Raw genomic sequence first — 7187 nt, 5'->3', positions numbered from 1 at the left:
ACTAAATGTTCTGGGTTTTCTTAGTTGACTGTTACTAAATTGCTGTATGATTCAGTTTCTGTACTATAGTATATACAAAAGAGGGAAAATACTATCTACCTTTTACTTTTCAGAAAACAATATGGAATTTAATTATGTAGAAGATTATTTAATGTTTTAAGCTACCTTTAAAAAGTACAATACTATGTAAATATAGGATTACTTCAATTATTTATAATATGAAAAAATAGCAGATACATTTTAAAAAAAATGACTTTATAAAATAGAAAGTCAGAGATTATACTCCTGGTTCACTAAGAGTAATGAATTTCACTGCTGCTTTTTTCAAAACGCCCTTATTTATCACAAAATCAGATTAGGTTCAATTACTATGAAATCGTAAATATTGCATACAGGGTGGGTCAAAAGCAGGTTTACTTATGTTCATGTGGAAAATAATACATTAATTAATAGATAATAATATAAGAATGAACTCTGTGTTTTGCATACTCACAACTGTAAACCTTTCCTCCCCCACACTGTATATCCTGTTATTTATGTAATACGTAAACAAAGCTATTACCATTATATTTAAGGTAAAGATTAAAATAAGTTTTGGAATATTTCTTTCAAAATTATTTTGAAAACAAAAAAATCTATGACTAATATGAATATCTGAGGAACTAGTTCTTGGATTCTCCCCCACCTTGTCTCATGAGTTTTCTTTCATTAAAAAAGAAAAATGACACAATAGAAACCCCACCATAATTCTGTAAGTGGGTTACAAAAAATCTTAAAATGAAGGTTTCTATTACTATGTGATAACATATATATTTTCTGTTGGTCTGCTTTGAAACAAAGCACAGATATAAAGTTAGTGAAAATTAAACTTAATACATCTGAACTAAAAGATTCCCAAATGGTCATTGAGGAGTGGCTTCCCAATTCTACATTTGAGATATGAACTTTAGACCACACTTTTTGAAAATACAGGCTAGGCAGAGAAAAAGAGACACAAGCTCACTATTAAGAAAGTCAAACTATAGATGGAAGTGTAAAAATGAAAGAAAAAAATCACCCAAAACCTCACCATTCATATATATGTTTTTCAGGAGATATGGCAATAACTTTATATTTCCACATTGTTTAAAATGTCATGTCAGATTACCTCTTTAGAAGCAAAATTAGAACATATGTACATATTTGGGAAAGGGATCATCATTAAAAACAAACAAACAAACAAATAAACAAAGCAGTTGAAATTTAGCCTTATATTTTTTCAAAGGAATGCTCTCATCAAATAAATGGCAATAAAGATAAATTGGTATTTACACCTGTTTGAAGAAATTCAGACTACTGAAATCCATAATTGTCCACTAATACATATTCTTCATTCTCATGAACTTTTGCAAAATCTGTGGGATACAGGCTGAAAAGGAGATCCGCCTTGGAAATGGTCTGAGATGGAATCAAATATCACACTTTAACTTTTAGCAGACATTAGAATTTACTGGACAGCTTGCAAAATAAGCAGATTAGAGATTTCATTACTCAGAGATTTTGATTCAGAAGGTCTGTGGTGGATTCTATAACTATACTTATTTTATAAGCTCTCCAGGCCTTCACATTGAGAATCATTATAATAAAGCCATTTGAATTCATTCTTGTTTCTGTTCCCCAAAGCTTTGATGTGTAAATATTCTTTCCTTGAGCTAGAAGACTCAGATTAAGCACATATCAATCATTTAATTTAAAAGTTTTTCAGATGTTCAGTATGCTTAGAAGGTTATGATCATTTATTTTATAACTAAAACTCTATGTTTAGTAATAACATGGCAACTTGGGCATTAACTCATTTATGGGACAATAAAATCCTCTTAATTTTAATGGATTAGAATTATTTTTATGATATGAACATATATCATGAACATGTCATAAATAAGTTTTCAAAACTATAGTTTCTAAGCCAAGACCATTTATGAATTCCAATTCATCCTCCTTCAATCTCGCTCTGTACTAGAAGTGCTAAAGTAATCTTTACCACCTTACCTAGTCTACATCTTTTTATGTAAACTCCATATTCTAATCAGGGTTATTCTGCTTATGTCCATACAAATGATAGCCCACTGCCTAGTTTTGGCAAAAACTCCTATTCACCTCGCTATATATAAAGCCCATGTCCTTATTTAAATAAGGAATTAGGGGCATTGAATATAACCCATGCCCTGCCCGCACCCCCAATCTCAGTCCATTCTCAATATTATCAACTGCTGCTGCTGCAAAAAAAAAGTCTATACAGTGACAACGATATTGAATTTGACTTAAAGAAGTCTCTGGTGACATTTATGAAAGCATAAAACATATAGTCATTTTTAAATAGCTTTCAATTAGGGAATGCATACAAATTAATATAAACATTCCATAGTATACATTTCTAACATACTGATGAGATAAGCTAACATGAAATCCTCCTCTGAATGGATTTGACAAAACATAGGAGAATTATGTCAATCCTCTTGACTGTGTTATAATTGTACATATATGACTCAAAAAGAACATTTAGAGAAGTCTAGTCAAGTTGAGCCAAAGCTGGCCATATCCCAAAGTTAGATAGAATTGAGTTACCATCCAAACACCCATTTTCACAGTTCAAGTCTTAGTAGTTTTCTCTGTTTAACTGAAAAGTTGAGCACAACCAACCCAATAGAAAATATCAGTAGAGTGGGACTTTGTAGTTTACGAAGCTAAATTGTTATTCTGTCACCTTATTTCTTGTTTAAAATTCAGTTTTATTGAGATATAATTGATAAATAATATTATATATATTTAAACTGTGCAACTATATGTTTTAGGTATGTATGTATTATGAAATAACCATAATAAAGCTAATTAACAAATATATAACCTTAAATAGTTACCAATTTAAATTTTATTGGGATGATATTGGTTAATAAAGTGGTGATACCACTTAAGATATATTCTCTTAGCAAATATCAAGTATAACATTCTCTTAGCAAATATATGTCAAGTATATAACACAGTTTGTTAACTATAATCAGTATATATCAGATCTTCAGATTTTATACTTTTGCATAACTGAAACATTATACCCTTTGACCAACATTTCCTCAAATTCCCCAGCCCCAAATCCTGGCAACCACCATTCTATTCTGCTAACTATAAGTTATTTTAGATTCCACATATAAATGAGATCATGCAATTTTTGTCTTTTTATAGCTGGATTTTTTTTTCACTTAATATAATGTTCTCCAGGTTCATCCATTTTGTCACATGTGACAAAATTTTATTATTATTATTTTTAAAATATATTGTTATTGCCCAGCTGGCATGGCTCAGCGGTTGAGCATCAACCTATGAACCAGGAGGTCATGGTTTGATTCCCAGTCAGGGCACATGCCCAAGCTGTGGGCTCAATCTCCAGTAATGATTTTAGAGAGGAAGGAAGAGGGAGAGAGAGATAGAAACATCAATGATGAAAGAGGATCATTGACTGGTTGCCTCCTACATGCCCCCTATTGGGGATCGAGCCCACAATCCCGGCACATGCCCTTGACTGGAATCTAACATGGAATGCTTCAGTCCACAGGCTGACACTCTATCTACTGAGCAAAACCAGCTAGGGCTGAGTGTGATTTTTAAAGCTCTCTTTGCACCTAGCCAGTGTTGCTCAATGGTTGAGCATTGACCCATGAACCAGGAGGTCACTATTTAATTTCCAGTCAGGGCACATGCCTGAGTTTCAGGCTTGATCCCCATTAGGGGGCATGCAGGAGGCAGCCAATCAATGTTTCTCTCATCAATATTCCATCTCTCTCTCCTTCTCCCTTCCTTTCTAAAATCAATAAAATCATATTTTTTCAAAAACTCTCTTTGCCAATGTTTAAAACAATGTATATAGAGAGTAAATTCTCCCTATACACACATCATGAATAATTCAGAGACAAAAAGAAAGTTGGAAAAAAGTAAAGGCTGTCTAGCTGTTCTCTACAGCCTTTTGTGTAGTTTGCCCTTACTTGTCCTCATTGGCTTTAAATAAAATGTTGTTCTGTTTATCCTAAGTCTGTCTGCTTTATTTTAGTGAAGGCTACAAGTAAAAAAGATAGGAATATCCAAACAAAACAAATAAAGCCCTTGGCATGTATTTTAAACCTGTCACAATGATATATAAAAATAATTTTAAAACTTTAAAAATATTTTTGACCCAACAAATCAGTTGCCCTGCCCAGGTAACTGAGTTGCTTAGAGCATCGTCCTGATACACCAAGGTTGCAGGTTCAATCCCTGGTCAGGGCATATAGAAGAAGCAACCAATACCAAATATTGAAATATACTACAAAACCATTGTAATCAAAACAGTGTGGTACTGGCATAAGAACAGACATATAGATCAATGGAAGAGAACGAAAAACCCAGAAGTCAACTGAAGCCATTATGCTCAATTAATAATTGACAAAGAAGACATGAGCATAAAATGTAGTCAGGATAGTCTCTTCAATAAATGTTGCTGGGAAAATTGGACAGCACCATGTAAAAAAAGGTGTAACTAGAACAACAACTTACACTATACACAAGAATAAACTCAAAATGGGTAAAATTCTTAAATATAAGTTGTGAAATCATAAAAATCTTAGAAGAAAACATAGAAAGCAAAATCTCAGATATCTCATGTAACAGAATTTTACAGGCTATACCTTCTAGGGCAAGAGAAATGAAAAAATAAACAGATGGCACTACATCAAATAAAAATGCTTCTGTACAGCAAAAGAAATCATCAACAAAATGAAAAGGGACCCACTGTATGGGACAACATATTTGCCAATGATACACCTGATAAGGGATTACTCTCCAAAATATATAAAGAACTTGTACAACTCAACAAAAGGAAGATAAACAATCCAATTTAAAAAATGGGCAAAGGACCTAAATAGATATGACTCCAAAGTGGACATACAGAAGGTCAAGAGACATTAGAAGAAATGCGCAAAGTCACTGATCATCTGTTAGATCTAAATTAAAATGACAATGAGGGAGCTTAAAATGGGGTGGAGTAAGTGGATGCTGCACAGAACCACTCCCAGGAACAAACTTTAATTACAACTAAAATACAGAAAAACTTCATTGATAATCAATGGAAGACTCGCTAGAGAGAACCCAAATAACTGAGGACGGAAAGTGGAGACCACATAGAGACTGGTAGGAGAGGCAGAGGTGCCAAAGGGCTAGGTGGGCTCCCACAGACAGCAACTGAAGTTCTGGAGAGATATCTCAGCTATGGGGGTTTGCCACTGATAACTCTGGGGTTTAATCCCCAGGCTGGGGTCCCCAGCAGAGAGCACTGGAACTGAGAAGGGTACCCATATAACATCTGGCTTTGAAAAGCAGCAGGGTTGCTGTCTTCCAGGGAGAGACAGCTGGAAATTCAGGCACTCTCTCAACGGGCCAACACACAAAATTCCCTGTGGAGGCACCCATCTTGTGCTCTGGCAGAGGGAGGGTAGAGTGAACTGTTGCTGTGTGAGCATGTGAGCAGAAGCCATGACTGGGGGCTCTGGGGTCAGAGCTCAGAAAACAGACCCCCCCCCCCCGAGTTTCCTGTGCTGAGTCAATCCTTCATGCTGTGGAGGTCATCTTTCTCACCCAAACATCTGCTATACAGGTGGCCTTGCCTGGAGGAAAGACAGTTGACACACCCTATTGAAAAACAAATTGCACCAGAATTGCTGAGGCCCATTAAGAGACTGAGAATAACAATTAGCCTCCTAGTAGAAGCAATAGAAGACCCTGTTGAAAAAAAACTCTTGCCACACCTGAGGACAATTGTCTGAAGGCAATTCAAGACAGAATCCTAACCACCTGCAGACAGAAGCAGTCTCTGAGTCAGAAACAGTGTTTGACACTGTCCTGAACTAGAGATTGAGAGGTGTAGCAGATCTACCTAATACATAATCACAAACCCAAACAGGCAACCAAAATGACAAAGAAACTACCCCAAAGTGAAAGAACAAGAGAATTCTCCAGGAGAAGAGATAAGAAATTTATCTGATCTAGAGTTCAGAGTAATGATGATAAAGAGGCTCGATGGCATAAGAAAAGATATAGTAGCTATGAAAACAGAAATAAAGAATGACATAGCACAAATAAAGAACATGTTAGAAGGAATACAGAGCATATTATGGGAAGCTAAGGATCAAATCAGTGAATTAGAAGACAGGGTTGAAAAAAATTACTCAATCAGAGAACCAAAAAGAAAAAAAAAAAAAACAATTAAAAGACAGGAGGACAGCTTAAGGGAGCTGTGGGACAATGTGAAACATAACAATATTCAAATAGCAGTTGTACCAAAAGAGGCAGAAAGTGAGCAACGGATAGAGAATGTGCTTGAAGAAATAATGGCAAAAAAGTTCCCTAAACTGGTAAAGGAAAAAGTCACACAAGTTCAGGAGGCACAGAAAACGCAAAGCAAGAAGAACCCAAACAGATGCATATCCAGACACATCATAATTAAAATGCCAAAAATTAAAGACAAAGAGAGAATCTTAAAGGCAGCAAGAGAAAAGCAAACTGTTACCTACAAAGGAGCTCCCATAAGGCTGACATCTAATTTCTCATCAGAAACACAACAGGCCAAAAGTGAATGGCATGAAGTACTCCAGGTAATGGAAAGCAAGGATCTAAAACCAAAATTACTATATCTAGCAAGACTATCATTCAAAATAGGCAGTCATATAAAAAGCTTCCAAAAAATAAACAAACAAAAAAGGCTAAAGGAATATATTACCACCAAGCCAGCATTACAAGAAATGCTAAAGGGACTGCTATAATGAGAAGCTTCAAACATTGGTTAGCAAAAATCAAACAAAATTGCTTAGCAGTGATTTTGATATGATAGTAAAAGCATAGGCAACAAAAACAAAAATAAACTAATGGGACTACGTTAAACTGAAATGTTTCCTCACAACAAAGGAAAAAATCAAAAGAGTTAGAAAAAGAACCTATAGAATGGGAGAAAATATTTTCAAACCATACATGTGATAAGTGGCTAGTATTCAAAATATGTAAGGAACTCAGACAATTCAGTAGAAACAAATTAGTAATGAAATTAAAGTGGGATAAAGTCTTTATTATACATTTTCTCAAAAAAGAAGACATACAAATGGCTAACAGTTTGTTTATTTATTTATTTGCTT

Source organism: Myotis myotis, unplaced genomic scaffold, assembly GCF_014108235.1.
Source record: "Myotis myotis isolate mMyoMyo1 unplaced genomic scaffold, mMyoMyo1.p scaffold_m19_p_4, whole genome shotgun sequence".
NCBI lineage: Eukaryota > Metazoa > Chordata > Mammalia > Chiroptera > Vespertilionidae > Myotis > Myotis myotis.
Note: the sequence above shows the minus strand (reverse complement) of the source record.